Here is an 18,166-nt window from a genome sequence, read left to right on the forward strand (position 1 = left end):
GCCATCTTCTGGCTATATGAAGCATTAGTTTGTCTCTTTGCAACTGAATTAATCATCCACACTACATGCACAACGATTTAACTCGCAGGGTATTTAAAGCCTGTCTTTCTGTTTCTTTGATAAAGAGTGAGAGTCTACAGATTGTATGTGAATTGTTTTCTTGCATTTCTCTTACTATTTTACTGCATGCTGAGTGATTCTGGGTTATGTCAGTCCAGTATTCACTTGTTATATTTTTTTTCTCTAATCTTTCTTTACGTGGCTTTGAGTTGCCTTCTGCTTGTCTGGAGAATCCTAACTGCCAGCACTGCACAGCCTTCCTCTTCCATTCAGATCATGTGACAATGTGACCGTTCAACTCTGCTATTAAAAAATAAGCACTTTACTTTGTATTGAAACTTCATAAATCACATTTAATATGTGGTAATTGCTTTACATGATATGATTTATTACATTAGTATGACTAGATTAGGAGTCAATACCTTTAATAGAGCAAATCAGACAGGTCATGCTGAATGCTTTAATGCTGACTGTGCTAGAACTGTATATGTAATGTTCTGGTTCAGTCATCGACGCCACTCGCTTCTTACAGTATCCAGGTAGATTATATCAGTAGAGAACTGATAACTACTTCATTCTCATGGACAACACAGGCAGAAAAATAAGAAGCAAAAAGCCCCCTTATTAGAAGCAAGGCAGGAGAGATCCTTTCTCAATGGGTGGTTTTACAGCAGATATAAATATCCTGAGCCCCAGATGAGCTGTTATATCAGTGGGAAGGATTGCCGGTGTGTTAATGAGTGCCTGCTCCTGCAAACGCTGGTCCACATTAAATATAGAGACTGGACGCGGGAGACGGTAATCAGCACTTCACTTATTGTGCTGCTTTTACACCCTTTAATAAAGCCTCTGTTTTGAACCCTCGCTGTGTTCCGTTCCGAGTCCCTTTGTTGCCATTGCGGTTCATGCCGTCTTCACTCGCTGCCTAGTTAAACAGAGAGCTCTCAGATCATCCTCCCAAGTGCTTTGATCTATGCAGATACAGTACGATGCTGTATTCCGAGCTGCTCAGCTCTGCCTCTCTGTGAAAACTTCTCTTTTGAGCCTGGCCAGGTCCATCTGCTTATCCGCAGGCCTGGACTGTTAATATTGAAACACCAGCTGTAAATAACACTTTGCCAGGTGGCAGGATCGCCCGTTTAACTGTCTCCAATAACAATGTACACAATCAGGTGTAAGCATGACGCTATTAACTGGCTATTAACGGGGTGATAATCATTCTGGTCGCTGTTTAGGTTTCATTTTTACTCAGCTTCCATAGACACCCTCTTGCTCTTTCCCCTGTGTTACATTTGAAGGCTGAAGAGATTTCATTCTCTTCTTGTTTAGATTGGGGTCACTCCTCTCTCAGAGGTCACGATAAACATCAATATGGATACACTGTAATGTTTCAGCATTAATGTCCTCTTATTTGCATAATCTACCCTTGGTTCCAGATCGATGTGGACATTCATTTCAGCTTGTCTGGCGACAGACAGGACAGGGTGTTATGATGTGTTGAGATGTTGCAGCAATGTGGCTGTCAGGGTTACATTTAGAGTTTACTGCTGGGCTCACAGTCAGGCAGTGCTGTTAAGAGTCTATAGAATCCATTGGAATCTTCGAGGTTCTATGGAACTATTGTCACAGAATCCAATTGAATGTTCCAAGCTTGTATAAAACCCAGTGTTGATATTTAAAATATTCCTCTATTTACCAACACCACACAACTACAGTATCATATTGACTTACACAATATATATTATATATATATATATATATATACAGTATGAGAGAGAGAGAGAGAGCGAGAGAGAGAGAGAGAGAGAGAGCGAGAGCGAGCGAGAGAGAGAGAGAGAGAGAGCGAGAGAGAGAGAGAGAGCGAGAGAGAGAGAGAGCGAGAGAGAGAGAGAGAGCGAGCGAGCGAGAGAGAGAGAGAGAGAGAGAGCGAGAGAGAGAGAGGGGGAGAGGTGCAGAAACAGATATAAAGGGAGAGTCTTTGCATTTATGCACTGATTTTTCTGTGAGATTGCGGGGGACCATAAAGTCAAGAGCGTTTTTTTGGAATTGGTTTTAAGAAATCCCTTACTCTTCTTCATCTCCAATTTTCTATAACTTTTTATATCTATAGAAAAGATGGATTCTGAACAGATGTTTTCAGATGCAAGACATGATCACATACAGCTACAAGCTGCAGTGCACTGCACAGTAAGTGAACAGGACGTGCTCGCTCAGAGATCTGGTTCATGTTTGCAGGTTGCAATAGAGACTCATTGATCAGTCTCATGGTCCTGCTGCAGTGTGTTCAATGGAACAGAATTCAGAAGACCCCATTAACAGCACCATGCTCCATTGCTAACACTCATACACCCACACATGTTTCTATTTATTCTATTGAAACCCATGTTATTATTTCTATACAATCCCTCATCCTCCCACTTAATAGACTCTTCACTCAGTGGCATGGTCTGATCAAAGACTACAGAGCTATGTTTTTTAAAACCATAACACAGTGCCATTGGGAAGATCCATTCTTTTTGAAAAGTTGATGTTCCTAACGGGTTAACGCTGCTTACTTCATGCCATTTCTTTAACATACAAAAAAATGTGAAACGCAGAAAGCAACAGAAATTGATTGTGAATTTCTTCAATATAATGTAATTGGTACAATTTTTTTTTTTTTCAAGTGTTCTTTCAGCAGAATCATCCTCACAGTAATTGGGCTCTTTAAATCAGACCAGTAAAGGGTTTTTCAGCTCTTCTCCGCCAGTCAAGTTGTTTTCACAATACAGAACCCACACAAGTGGTTTGTTACCTTTCAGCAGCTCAGCCCGTAGGGTGCCGGTAATTTGAATAGTTATCTGGAATTACTTTTACTAGAAAATGCCCACCCAGATTTGGTCAAGCAGGTAGTTGAGCATAGATAGATGTAGGTTGGTGATCACGAAGGTTCAAAGGGAGGCCAGGCAACTTCACCCTGAAAGTTCAAACTGCCAGCAAGCAGGAGTCATTTATAATAAACCAAAGTCACAATAAACAGAATTACTGCAGCAGTCTATCTGTGCTTTTACTGTAGATGTGTCCAGAAATGTAAGAGAGCAGAGGCTGAGTGCGAGCAGTCGACCGCAAACGCCGCACATGAGCCCCTTAACCGCTGTGCAAAACAGCCGGGCTGGACTGCATTCTATAAAGCTTTTAACCTCATCCCACCACACTAGCCGACAGGGGACAGAATCTGTAAAGGCAACACATCACACACACGCTGCCCATAGATACACAGGGTCAGAACACTGGACAAACCCACACAGGTCCTGCAGAGGAGTTTCAACATGTAAAGATGATCTCATGACCACGATTTATAACAACTTTATATTCAGCTAATTCACTTGTACCAGGTTCTATTGTGTTTTACGCTCGGTTTACCATCTGTATATAGCAATGTTTGTGTGACAACGTTATAGAAGCCCACTCGGACTCAGACACAAAGGGGTAACAGGTGTATCGGTTTGCTATCACATCAACACACATCTTCAGATACAGTGCAGGGTTTTTTTGTGTTTGTTTGTACCGTACAACTTCTCTGCCATTTCACTGCAGTTTATCAGGCATTATTTGTCACACGAGATTCACAGATATTGCAATTTTTATGACAAAGTGTTATAAAGAGCTTAAAAAACCCTTAGGCGCCGCCTAACAGACTGCAGATCCCCAATTGCAAATTACCTTGGATGGAAGTGCTTGCTTGTGACTAACAGCTTTCTCTACAAGGAATATCTCGAATGATAAATGACTTATTACTTCCAGCCTTTAAAAGGCACCGTGCAATTTAGGGTGTTATATATCACTGAAATTGTTTTCTTCTGTAAGTTACTGAGCATTTCAAACAGCATACTTACAAAACCACACCAGCTGTCATAGCGGCATATAGATGGCAATGTCAAAAACAGCCATCCCGAGTGGCGCATCTGGTAAAGGCGCTCCGTGTGGCGTGCAGGATGCGCCCTATAGTCTGGCGGTCACTGGTTCGAGTCCAGGCTATTCCATTGCTGACCGTGGACGGGAGCTCCCAGGGGGCGACGCACATTTGGCTGAGCGTCGCCCGGTGGGGGGAGGGTTTAGGTCGGCCAGGGTGTCCTCGGCTCACCGCGCACCAGCGACCCCTGTAGTCTGACCGGGCGCCTGCGGGCTTGCCTGTAAGCTGACCAGAGCTGCACTGTCCTCCGACGCTGTAGCTCTGAGGTGGCTGCATGGTGAGTCTGCAGTGTGAAAAGAAGCGGTCGGCTGACGGCACACGCTTCGGAGGACAGCGTGTGTTCGTCTTCGCCGCTCCCGAGTCAGCGTTAATTGATGATTATATTCCTCAATACAAGCTGCACATGGCTTACTAGCTTCCCAATCATTAGTCTTGGCCACTGCAGGTCACATCTTACCTGCAAACTATGGGTATGTTTCCTTGTTTTGCAGTAGATAAAGATGTTCTGTAATATACCGTGGTAAGAGCATAGCAACGTGTAGTCAAGCATAGTGAAGAATGGTAAAGCACAGGCAATCCGTACCAATCACCAGTAAAGCATGGTAAAACTCCATGAACCCGCCAGGGCCCCCTTGGAATGAGATGTCTGTCACAAGGGTTCTATCCTGGTTAAATAGATACATTTCAATTTGAATGATTAACGTTGGGAAAGCATGGCACGCTAAGAGCATATATATTGTTCTTTATAGAATCTAACCGAAACAGGAGTCCCAGAGAGAGAACCATACTGTTCTACAGAGAATGGCCTGGGCCCTCTTTGTGTGAAAAAGCTTGCAAATCTACCAAGTAAACTGTTATTGTTTAGTTGGGGCAATCCTTTTAAAAGTTGACCACAGTCAAAACATAGCAAAGTGTAAAAAAGCAATAGGAAGCATGGCACCAGATGGGTATGTAAAAAGCTTATTTAAAAACAAAAGAACATGGCAAACCATGGTAAATGCATAGTATAATCACTGGAAAAGCAGGGCAAGCTGCAAAGTAACTGTGCAGATTTACCGTGATAAACTTGTATAAGGGAATTTAATTAGATTAATAGCTGCAGAATCACCCTTTCGGTAATGGGTAATGTTTGGTAAAAAGCCACAGAAGTAAGTCTGTCAGAGAGAAGTGAGGCTGGTCTTCCAGTAACACTGATCTGCTGCAGGTGTGCTGTGTAAATCAGTCTTCTGGAAGAGGGGTCCTTCTGGGAGGCAAGGGGGCTTAGAAAGGCTTTGTGCGTCCGGTGCTTTGCCACTAAAACGGATTACCAGCCAACGCTCATCAGATTGGGAAGACAACCAGCTGGATGCCAGGCAGGACAGTCAGTGTGGCTGGGATTACGTTTCATTATCACACTGCTGTTATTATATTGGTTTCAGAGGCGTGCTAAACAGTGCTTATGTTGGCTCTTACTAGCTTTATTATCACTGTCCCCTGAACCCCCTTTTATTGCACTGAGAATCCTTTGGTTCTTAACTTTAATTTCATGTTCCTTTTGGATATGCAAAGATTGTGTTACAACTGTTTAAATAACGTACCTGTCCTTTTTCTTTTCATTGTTAACATCCTGACAACTTTTTACACTTATGACTTTAAATCTATTTTGAAAATGTCCACTCTAGTGCACTGATAGTGTCAGGATTACTGCTCACATTGTCAGACAGGTAACACAGCGAGAATGATCCATGATGTGGTGCGGAACAGAAAAGCCAGAGCACTTTTTGTGTTTTTTTTTGTTTTTTTTTCAAATCGCTCTTCCTGCAGTGATTTAGCAGACAGATCTCCAACCCCAGTGCACAAGAGTGGACATTTTGAAAAGAGCTTTGAAACAGACTTTACAGTTATAAGTGAAAAAAGATGTTAACAATGAAAAGAAAAATGGCAGGTAGGTTATTTAAACAGTTGTAACGCGTGGGGACGTGCAACGCGATATTTTTCGGAACCCCGCTGCTTACTTTAAGGTACACGAGGAACTGAGCGGTTGTCAAACATTTTCTTCTTAAAATACACTTGAGAGCGACTTGAGAATCACGAGGAGCAAACCGACACTTTGCAGGACCAGATCCAGCCTGCCAGTACATTTTAAACCCTGTTTCGTGCACCCCACTGCAAAAATAAGAACGTTAGCATCATTTTTATTTGTGGGGCTCGTATGTCCCTTGTACCTTAAACAAGGTCCTATTGTAAGTGACTCTGCAGCAGCAGTTGTGATGCATAGTTCATCCCCCCAAGTCTCTGTAAGTCACTTAAAATGTACAGGAAATGATAAAGAAATATATATGTATATTATTCCTTCCTCTCTAACTACATTGGTTGTTGTTTAAATACAGAATGTTGGTAAAACAGTTATCTGATAGACTATTTGAATTGCCATAAAATACATATTTAAAGTAAAGAAAAGATCTTAAAAAATAAAGAAATTAGAAAATAAGGAAATTTATGAAGCACTTCGACTTTAATTAGCAGGAACCAGGCCCTTGATATAGTTCATCAAAGTGAATGTTAATGGGAAGAGAGAGCTTATCTATATGATTAGCATCAATAAGCTTTAAAAATATGCTTGCAAAAACTTGATTAACCATTGCTGAATTTAAACGCCTTCCTAATGCATTGTTAATGGTTAATAAATTATTTGCGCATGGTTCATGAATCACGAACTGTGTGCAGAAGTGTGGCGTCCGTGCAGCAATGACATGCTTTGTATTAAGTGATTGTGTAACCAGCATGCAGAAGAGTTTAACAGTGGCTTTCTTTTGTACATTAAGCATTGATTACCATGTTTTTATTGGCAGCACGTGTTTGCTTTTGCTTTCCTTTCACTGTATTAATGCTATCCTTCCTTAGCTGCCCGGTTCTTACAGTATATGACTACTCAGCGGAGTTCTGCATTAATTCAATGTATTGATTTTACAGCTTCAGCCACCAAGAAATAGGGTTTGGACCCAACTCCCAAATGCCACCGCATTTCCCAAACACTTCTGTTTGTTGTTTGTATATTTCTTTAAAACAAAAACAACAACAGCCTTGGAGATTCTTCAGCCACTGCCAACCCAAAGGTGCAAGAAACCGAGCCAGGGGATTACTGGACCTTAGCGCCTATCGAGCAAGCTCTGGAGAAGTTCAATGCAGGACCTTGGGTTACCTGATGCTCAATGCTGCAGCTTCAGCACCAGCTTAACTGCATTTAAACTTAACACAAAGGAATTGCTGCTTCTGGTAGAATTACAAAGCAATTTTACCAAACTTCTGGGAGCTTCTCTGAAACAACTTGGCTCATGAACAGCTAGACATATTATAAAATCGACGCAAAGTAGTTTAAAGCTGTACTGTGTCTTTGAACTTAGATTGAGGAATACCTAAAACAGGTACTGGTTCAAGTTTATATTTGGCAGCTAACCCACTGAAGAGAATCTGGCAGCTCTACAATCTGAGAAAGATATTTAATGACGAGGTTATTATCCACCCTTCCATCAGAGCTACACAACAAACACCGGCTTACTGGCAGTGACATCCCTTATTGAATACCCAAGTCATTCATAAAAACTCTTGCTTTTCCTAAACAGAACCTGGATTTCAAATGTAAACTATTATAAAAGTCTCACCCCCAGCACCCTGCTCCCTCATACCGCTCCATTACTAAATATTGGTTCTGCCTTTCTAATTAGGGTTATTAACATTGTTCACTTCCAAATCCAGGTACAATACCTGCAACTAACCTGAACAGCTGTCTACTGAGATTTACTTCAAGCTATCATGAGGATGGAACTCCTCCATACATTAACAAAGTCATTTTTCCCGATCACATAGTCAATAATGTAACAGAAAGTGTAAGTACAGATACAGTGATGCACCAGTGTAGTTAACGCACCTGTATTTCAATGCGTGTCTGAAAGTTCAGATGACCCTGCACCTGCGTCTGGTACACTCTGCTTGTCTGACGCAGACAGTGCTGGTTAAAGTTGTAATTCATTTTCATTTATTGTCTAAAATAAAGGTCCTGTGCAGCTGCTTTCATCAGCACAACGTTTGGGTCTCCTGTATATTCCTTCACTTGGAGGTTTGTTATCTCTCCTGCATGTAAAACGCATCACACTGTCTGGCACAGACTTTATTAATGTCTGTTTCGATTGCACATGGCCAGTTTAGATATGCAGTCCCTGGAATTATAATCTGTATTGTTCCTGGTAGGAATTTCAATGTGCACAGCCTGGGAGGAAGATGACAAAAGGAGATTTCAGAACTTGGATATTGGATTTTCAGAAACGTAGATAGTTACTATACAGTACATACATCTTCAATCCCATGACTGCTACTTCATGAAGTCTCGTAATCTCAGATTGAATCTTTTCTATTAAAATCTACACTGACAGACTGAACACAGAGAAGGAAAAAGGTTGTATTACCTGTAAAACACAAAGGAACTGGATTAGAAAAAACAGAGCACAGAATACCATTTCTTACGTAAAACTAATTTGGTAACATTTTACATTAAGTGTCTCAAATTACAGTGTATTTACATAGCAGTTTCTTAGTAAATACATCTGTACTTACACACAATTACAATGGTATTATGCATAGTTACAATGTACTTAATGTGTAATCTTTTTGCACAATATAACCCTAATCCTAACCCTATCCCTAATCCTAACCCTAGCAACTGTGTATTTACATATATCATACAATAAGTACACGTTAAGTACATTGTAACTGTGCATAATAACATTGTCATTGTGTAAGAGCACATGCATTTAATAAGTAACTACGATGTAATTACACAGTAAATTAGACACTTTATGTTGAAGGTTATCTTTATATAAAATACCACACTCTGTAAATGCTGTCCACCCTGCCCTTTCTCTTACCTGTATATAAAATACCACACTCTGTAAACGCTGTCCACCCTGCCCTTTCTCTTACCTGTATATAAAATCCCACACTCTGTAAACGCTGTCCACCCTGCCCTTTCTCTTACCTGTATATAAAATACCACACTCTGTAAACGCTGTCCACCCTGCCCTTTCTCTTACCTGTATATAAAATACCACACTCTGTAAACGCTGTCCACCCTGCCCTTTCTCTTACCTGTATATAAAATCCCACACTCTGTAAATGCTGTCCACCCTGCCCTTTCTCTTACCTGTATATAAAATACCACACTCTGTAAACGCTGTCCACCCTGCCCTTTCTCTTACCTGTATATAAAATACCACACTCTGTAAACGCTGTCCACCCTGCCCTTTCTCTTACCTGTATATAAAATACCACACTCTGTAAACGCTGTCCACCCTGCCCTTTCTCTTACCTGTATATAAAATACCATAAACCCAGCCGTATGTTTTCCAGTATTAACTACCTGTTTCACGCCTCCCACAAGTTCCGTGAAGGCTTTTTCAATGTATGGTAATTCTGTTTGATTAGATTTCATACTGATATGACTGATGCATTTCATCTGCCACAGTATAACTGCCTCTTGAGAGGTAATCTTTCAGTCATTGCTCACTGCAAAAGCATGCTGCTGGCTCTACCTGTAAACTTCCTGCCACAGAATGGCCGAACACTACAACATTTTTTTTTTTTAATTCCTATTATGATTTGTGATTTGAAAAAGAAATGCAGAAGCAGTTCAGCTCTTTATCTGAAGGTTTATTAACTGTACAGCATGTTTACTAGCAAATGTTGCTCATGTTTTGTTAATAATTAGATAATATAAAGTATAAACTAATCGGTATAATATTATAAAAACCTGGTCTCATTGGCAAAAACATTACCACAGTACCATCTTTAAAAGTTACACAAGCTTCACCTAATTCCAATGATCCTCTTGGAGTTGATAGCACAGAAGTAGGGAGCTGCTGTTTGCAGAACAGTTTCATCTGGGCTTATTTATTTATAAATTAGTTATATATACAGTATTAACTAATCATTAACAAAAAAATGACATCATTTGGTAACACTTTCCATGAAGTGTCTCTAGTTACTGTGTATTCACATAAGTTACTTGCTATAGTAAATACATGTGTGCTTACACAATGCTGTTATGCATAGTTACAATGCACAATGTGTCAATCTTTTTGCACGGTATATGTAATTAAACAATTGCATCAGAAAAGGGTTCGGGCTATATCGTGCAAACATATTTACACATTAAGTGCATTGTAACTATGCAGTAACATTGCAATGATGTGTAGATGCACATGTATTTACTAAGTAACTACCCTGTACATACAGACAGTAATTAGACACAATGTAACATCATTTGTTAACCTGTTCGGAAGCTGGTTGGTATCAGTTAATAAACCGAAAAAGCACCCCTAAAATAAAGACCCGTCATACAAACACAAGGAATGAAAGTAATTCAAAAATTGCTGAAGACTGAACAGTGAAGAAACTGCTCATTGATGATAGCACTGGAAGCACCCTTTCTTCTTGTTTCCATTTTAAAAGCAGCCTCTTGGCATTTGAATGATTAAACAAGTCGTTTTGAGAAAAGATCCATTAATAAAAAGAAACCTAATGACCGCTGAAACATAAGGGTCCTCCTCAAACACAATGCACAGCAAGAAGACTTGGCAGAGATGAAAGCTTCTTCCTTGCTGAGCTCTGACTATTCATGGAAATTATGAATGCCTTCCCCATTCCATTCACTGGCGGCTGCTGAGATTGCAATAGATTACACCGAAGAAAACTGGTCTCCCGGTCAGCTCTTAGCTTTTCTGATGCTCTCGACCGCTATGAGAATTAATAAGAGACCAAAATAACAAAGACTTAAATTAGCCAACCCATTGATGTAACAGAATACTTTAAAAAGAACACAAAGTTCTGCTTGACTGAAAGTTAAAAAATGTACTTAAATGCTGATGAAACTGTCCCAGGTCGTACGGGGGGGGAAAAAAGGCAGTAAAACGGCCTCGGAGCTGCTCAGAGCGACTGTAAATATCAACTGTCATGTGATTATGAACCTAGCATGAAGACTCAAACCCTCTTACAAACCATGAAGCTAATGAGTGCACTGATCCCTCGCCACACCCAACACAGAAATGAAAACAGGGTGGAGGCTGAGCACACACCAGCAACCCTGCAAGCCACAGGCAAGCACCTTAACCACTGTGCAAAACAGACAGGCTCGTCTGCATTCAGGGTTCTAGAGCATTTAACCTCCTCTCATCTCACCGACAGGGGACAGAACCCATAAGGGCAGGGCATCACACAGCACTGCCCGTTGCATCTGCCTCCAGCAGGCAGTGTTTGCCTGATACACTGCAGATGGCAGTCTCAGTGAGAATTCATACCACATGCCTTTGCTGTTATGGTGACGCAGAACCTAGATTAAGAGTTTGTTTGGCAAGATGGCATCACCAGCTTTCGGTATGAAATAGTAAACTGTTTTGCATAACTCCAACACAAGTGGAAAGGCATTGGAGACGATCTATAGGGCTAAATCCAGGGAGGGACATCGGTGCTGATTTATAACTTCAGGAAGGTTTCTGTGCAGTTAGTTAAGTAACGATGAGAGACCATTCCTGTTAGGCTGTTTGACTGTCTGAATATGAATGAAACAATAAAAGGAAATGAGTCTTCATCTAAACAATTTCAGTGTTGTATTCCGGACAATTGGATGAGCAGAATAGCCCCTGCTCCCAGTTAGACTGGTTCTAGATGCTTTACTGGACTGCTATTCCTGTCTGAAGAATAGATTTAAGAATGCACCTCCATCACGCTGTTCTAGGGATCCTGCTCCTAACCCTTCATTAATCACAGTTTAGTTTAAAAGACTTTGGAAGTTGCTCTTGAAGTGTTTTGCAACATTAGCAGGTCCTGTATAAAAATATGTTTGCACTTTATTACACTCAGCTATTCTTTTACTATGGGAGACTGTGATAACAGGGGTGCTTTTCTCATTTGAATGGATGCTAATGACAGTTTGGAGCAATCCACATTGTGAATTTCCCCTACAGTGTTCTAGTGTATAACACCAGCCTCATAAACCATGTCTTTATAACAGTCATTTTCACAGACGCAGGGGGGTTCTTTTCATGTTTTTAATATAATTATCAAATCTGGCTGCATTGCTAACCACTGCTGTGTAATTGCTATGAAAATAAAAAAAATGAAAATGTTACAGAGGAGCAGAGTAGCTGAGGAAATCAAGAAGCTGTCATTCCGAAAACAAATGAACGCAGGGTGCTAAATTCACACGACGTCACTCGAGCTTGAAGGGCAGGTACTGCGGAAAATAATTTAGAAGCCGGCGATGCTTCGTGGCTTTAACGCGCATCACATGACCTTCGACCTACAGTGATAAAAAAAAAACACTGTTGTGACGTGAAAATAAAGAATCGTCTGTTAAACTGAGACAACAAGCAATTCCCACAGAGCGCATCAGCTATACCAGTTTACTGACAGGAACCAAACTCTCCCCACTTTCCTTTTGTGTCCCCAGCATGCAGGCAGCACCCACCGGTGGTTCCATAATGTAACTGAGGGTTCCTTGAATTTACACTTTGCAAACACTGCCACCTGCTGGCTGAGCATGTCAGGGATCCGAGTTTTCTGCACGGAGCCAAGCTCCCTATACAGATGACACAATAAATCACAATCGCTGTTTTGTCGGATAGCTACAGCTGGAAGCGAGATGGCGGCTGCACTCCGTGTTAGCTTTGCAATGCTGAGCCATCGTGCCTCCAAGTAGAACCAGGAGAAGCAGATACAGCACGCCTCTGACTGGCGGGCTGGACTTTTTTAATTTGGCCAGTTAGCAAGTGTGCAGACGGGAACTCAGCAAAAGGCACCTTCAAAGCGTTGCGCTCCAGCGAGCAAACCCAGTCACTGGAATAATGTAAATCTGATTAAAAGAGGTGAAAGACAATATAGAAAAACTCCCATCATATTAGCAGAATAATTTTGCATAAATTCCTTTATAATGAGTGCATATGGCCAGTATAATACGTTTAATCCACCAATCATTTTGTGGAAATGGTCCCTTCTGTTAATGTTTGTGTTTTTACACAATCTAGGACAAGCAGAGGCTGTGCTGTGTGTTACAGAACAGATGCAGATTGGATTTAATGATCCAGGTGTGCCAATTCCATCTTTATCTGCCTTGAGAGCGCGCCGGTCCTTTTGGAACGGATTCCTCTTATCCACGGAGCTGCGGCGCGCTTCCTGATTGAGCACCACACTGTGGGAGGAGAGTGGAAGCTGGGGGTGTTGCAGCCTCAGAGAAGAGGAAGGTGGAAGCCTCTACTTTTTCCCCACTTGCATGCAGAAGCCTCGCTTTTTTAAAGCTTCTTCATCTTTATTCTATTATTGAATGCAGGCTGCAAATCTATCAAATAAACGGAAGATTTCTTAACAGAATGTATGCAGTGGGGAGCAGTACAGTTCTCCTGTTCTCTTCTCTCAGGCAGTAACCCCCTCACCTTCTACTCACTGGAGTTGCAATGCCCAATGCTGAATTCTCAATGAGTGACAGCTCCAAGCAGGTGGTGTAGGATGCCCTCCAAATTACAGAGCCAAACTTCAACGTGATGAAGATTAAACTTCCCGAACATAAAACCCGGATCTCAGAATTCATCCTAAACAAACACCACATAGCTACGCTGGTTATAGCAACCTGAGGAAATAAACCATTCCATAAGCAGCCACGCTTTACCATAAGGGCCACTTTTTTAGTTTATTCACGGTTAACAAGCGTTGTTCATTTTGAGCGAAGGGTTCTACATGAAGATCAGTATAAACCGTCACAGTGTTGTGTGATGCAACGTGCAAGGCTTAAGAGTTGTAGATTTAGAAGACATCTGATTAGAAAGGGAAAGGCATACCCTGAATGGCTTGTAGTTTTAGAACAGATCGAATTATAAAATAAATAAATAAAGGAGAACAAATGGGGTAGAGAGGACTAGGAGCCCCGCCTGCTGCTCCTGCATCCCTACACACGCCTAACATGTTTAGATACCACTGCACTCGTAAGATGACAAAACCATTACTTACCAGTGAAAAGCACCACATTTCAAAATCCATGCATTTCATTTCCCATATTGATGTTAAGAACAATTAATAATAATAATAATAATAATAATAATAATAATAATAATAATAATAATAATAATAATAATGACCCGGTCCTCCGTCTGTATTGTCAATCGGATTGCCACTTCAGTGCACACATGCTATACCGCACAGAAACTTTGGAGTAACAGATCACTTTTCATGAAGCCGTTTCTGTGCCGGGGCTTCTGCCAGCAAAGCTCCTGCTTGTTCTTCTTGTTGTTCAGCATGCGTGGCTCATCCCAGGCTCTGCAGTATGATTTAACCTTTCTGTCTGCCCGCTACGCCTGTGTATCTCCAAAATGTCATCCCTGTGTCTCATTTACTTACATCTATTAATCACAGCTCCTTCAGTACTCTGCGGAAAATCAATGAGGACAAGTCCATAGTGCTCCGAACTGATTCCTATTATTCCTCATTATTCTCATCGTTCCAAATCCCTGCTTCCCGCCTGGGGTTAAATACCGAGACACCGCATTTAAACTGTCCTTTCTCTCTGGTGGGACAGCTATGCTTTAATTCTGCGATCAATTAGATAAGAAACACACCACTGATTTAAATGCTTTTTCTCAGAGGCAGTTTTATTAAGAAAAATGACTGTGCCCCCCCCCTCCCCCCCCCGTCCCATAAAGAGAACGAGGAGGATTCCGGCTGCTGGGCAGATCAATAGCTCTGATATCCTGATGATGTTTCACCATATAAATATTGACAGGGCCTATGGGTTCTCATCCCAGAGCTGGCGTTTTAGCAATCCCGAGAGCCCTGTGGAATCTGAGTCCAAGTTTCTACATGCAGATTGCATTACCCCCGCTGTGACCCCTTGCATACCCTGCGGATCCTGATCAGAACAGGACGTCCTTGCAGAACAGAATCGTCTTGAGAATGCGCTCTTTGTTGGTCTTGAAATGAAGACTTCTTCTCGAACCCTTGTCGCCAGGTTATTTATTTTTCATTGGTTCAGTGAGCAGCTATTCCTTTCAATTAGAGGACGAGATTAGGTTCACTTTCATTAAGTTTTAACAACCCATCTGCGATAGCAACAGGCAACACAGTGTTAGTTTCAATTAGATTTAATGCATGGAGGTCCTGTATTGTGAATATGTTATATACTGTATATAATTCACCACCAGGGCTCTATAGAATTCCTGTTTATATCTGTTGCACAACGGCTTTCCCATTCTTGGTACATCAGAAACACTATATTATCATTTTGTATTACAATAAACACAAAAACAATACAGCTACAGAACATTCCTCTGGGGAGCAATACAGATACAGAACATTCCTCTGGGGAGCAATACAGATACAGAACATTCCTCTGGGGAGCAATACAGATACAGAACATTCCTCTGGGGAGCAATACAGATACAGAACATTCGTCTGGGGAGCAATACAGATACAGAACATTCCTCTGGGGAGGTCAGTCTCTCATTGTCCCTGTTTAGAGAAGAGGAACACTGTCAGCTCTAGCTGTGATACAGAACATTCCTCTGGGGAGCAATACAGATACAGAACATTCCTCTGGGGAGGTCAGTCTCTCATTGTCCCTGTTTAGAAGACAGCAGCAGTGACAAGGTTGTTAAAGTAATTGTAACTTCCATTACATTTCTCCGCCATGCACATCTATCTATTGTATCGTCTCAAACAGCAAGCATGCATTTCCCACCAGCGAGAAGGCTTCTGTGTTACAGAACTCTTAAGCATGGACGATGATCAAGGACACTTCCATTCTCTTTACATAAACCACCTCTCTGCAGACCAGTAATAAGAATCTTTTTAAAAGAAAAGTTGCAGTGGCTGGATAATAAATCTAAAACAGTGACTAAAACAAAAAAACCCCTCTGGGTTTCACCCTGACAGCTATTGCCATCAAATTCAGTGCTGGGTAATCTGGCTCATGAGTCACTGTGTTCTCGTGTTGTCTTCCTCTGCAGTGCTAATGGCAAGGGGATACTGTTGTCTTTTGGGCTCGTCCTATCTGTCAGGTTTTGTTTTTTTCCAAAGGTAATGGTACATTAAACACGGTGTCTCCTGTGCAGCCACAATGAAAGCGGCTGCATTTTTCAATCTGATAGGCGACCAGCAGTGGTTCACGCTCTTTCTTCTGTTACCGGCTCCGCTCAGATACAGTGATAGATTTGTTTGTGCAGCTATACTTCAACTGTGTCCCAGCAGCCATTTAAAGATCAGAGGATCACCGCTCCCCGCTCCCCTCTCCCCTCTCCCCTCTCCCCTTCAGGTTTATTGTGGAATTTGCGGTTGGAAAATGAATACCTTCTGTCCTCTACACTTTCATAAGATTTCATTTTGTTCGTGCATCCTTTCTGTTTACTTACCATGTTTACTAACCAGTCCTGCACAAATGTTCATTTTCCAACTTCTCGGTTGTCCCTACTGAAATTGAGATTTTTTTTTCTTCTATAAAACAGGAATTCTGCACAAAAAATTACTTTGTTTCACCTTTAATGGAACCACCATAAGCTATATTTTTTGGGCAGAAGTTAACCTAAATATTGTCCCATTCTTATCTGTGTCCATGTGTATCTAATTCCATGTGTGCTCACGTGTGAAAGTCTGCTCATTTTAAGATCATTCTTCCTGCTTTGCATCCATTATGTAATTATTTCCACAACCCCATGTTTTAGTATTTGTCTCATAATGGCCAGCAGCACACTGAATGCGTTTTTGAAGATAGCAACCCCATTTAACAATGGATGTATAACCACTGAGCCGTCCTGGTCAGACAGGACCCTCGATGTTTCTACAGCTTCATTAACACCTGAAAAAGAATCCCATTGTCTTAATGAGGGCTGAGATGACTATGAGCTGGGCTCAATCCTTACGACAGTCACCGGAATAAACAAGCTTATTTAGACTAGAAGAGACCTTGAGCCCAGGCCTCTTACTCAATCAGGATGCTACCTGTTGCCGTGGAAACAGCAGGATCTCTTATCTCGTCCTTTGTGTCTGAGCTGCTTTGAGTCGCGTGTTCTTTAAATTAACTTCAGCTACAGAGATAAGGCAAAGATGGACTTGAAGATGTTAAGACTGTAAGATGAAATTGTGGCTCTCTTTTCTGTTCTCATTATTTGTTAACACTACTAATATACAGTACTGTGTATAACGCCAATGGAATTTACAAGAAGCTTTGAAGTTTGAAAGCATTCTTGTTTTACTACTCCCTTACGGCCTCGGGGATTTTCAAAGGGAGGGCTGCCTCTCTTAATACAGACACAGACCAGCTCTCTCACGGCTCAGCTTCTGCCTTTCCTGAATCTGCATTCACTGCCTCTGAAACAACTTACTGCAGCTTAGCCTTAGGAACCAAAGTGACTGATACATTCATTGGTGAATTCATCACTTGGTCAACTGATTGATTGATTGTCCAACCCATCAGGGTCCCAGTTTGTTCTCCGCTCCACCCACGGGGGAGACTGTATTCTCATTGGAAAATGGGATTGTGAATGAAGTGGATGGCAATCCTGTGATTTCAGCACGTGCTGATTGTTGATTATTGACGTGGCGCTAGGGTGGTAGTCCAGAATACATCTCACTTCAGCTAGAGATCCTTTATTTGTTTTGCTCCAGTGAGCTTGTTATACAAATGAACGTTGGAACCAGTTTAACTGATAAATGGCTATACCGTTCTAAAAACAAATGCCTGAAGGATGGCATCTGTATTTCAGCCTAGCACCCTTGTCACTGAGTGTAGCCCTCTTTATGATCCTACTCCATGGTGTTCAAAAGCCGAAGAAGCTGCACGGATCAGGGAGGTAGTCAATATAGAAATATATGCCAGTCAGGAAAGTGCAGCCTGTCCAACACAGGGCTGTGAAGACAGGAAATACATGCTGCAAAAACTGAATTTCATCACTCATGACAGTATGGACGCTTATTGACACACGGTTAGATTGACACACGGCTAGACTGACACACGGCTAGATTAAGTGAAATTCAGCAAGAACAGCCTTTATTGCTGGCTGTCACATCTGTGGAAAGCCAGCCACTGACAATGAGACAAGGTGACAGGATGTGTTTTTTGTAAGCACCTTTCAGCATAACAAGTTT

This window comes from Acipenser ruthenus, chromosome 15 (assembly GCF_902713425.1).
Source record: "Acipenser ruthenus chromosome 15, fAciRut3.2 maternal haplotype, whole genome shotgun sequence".
Taxonomy (NCBI): Eukaryota; Metazoa; Chordata; class Actinopteri; order Acipenseriformes; family Acipenseridae; genus Acipenser; species Acipenser ruthenus.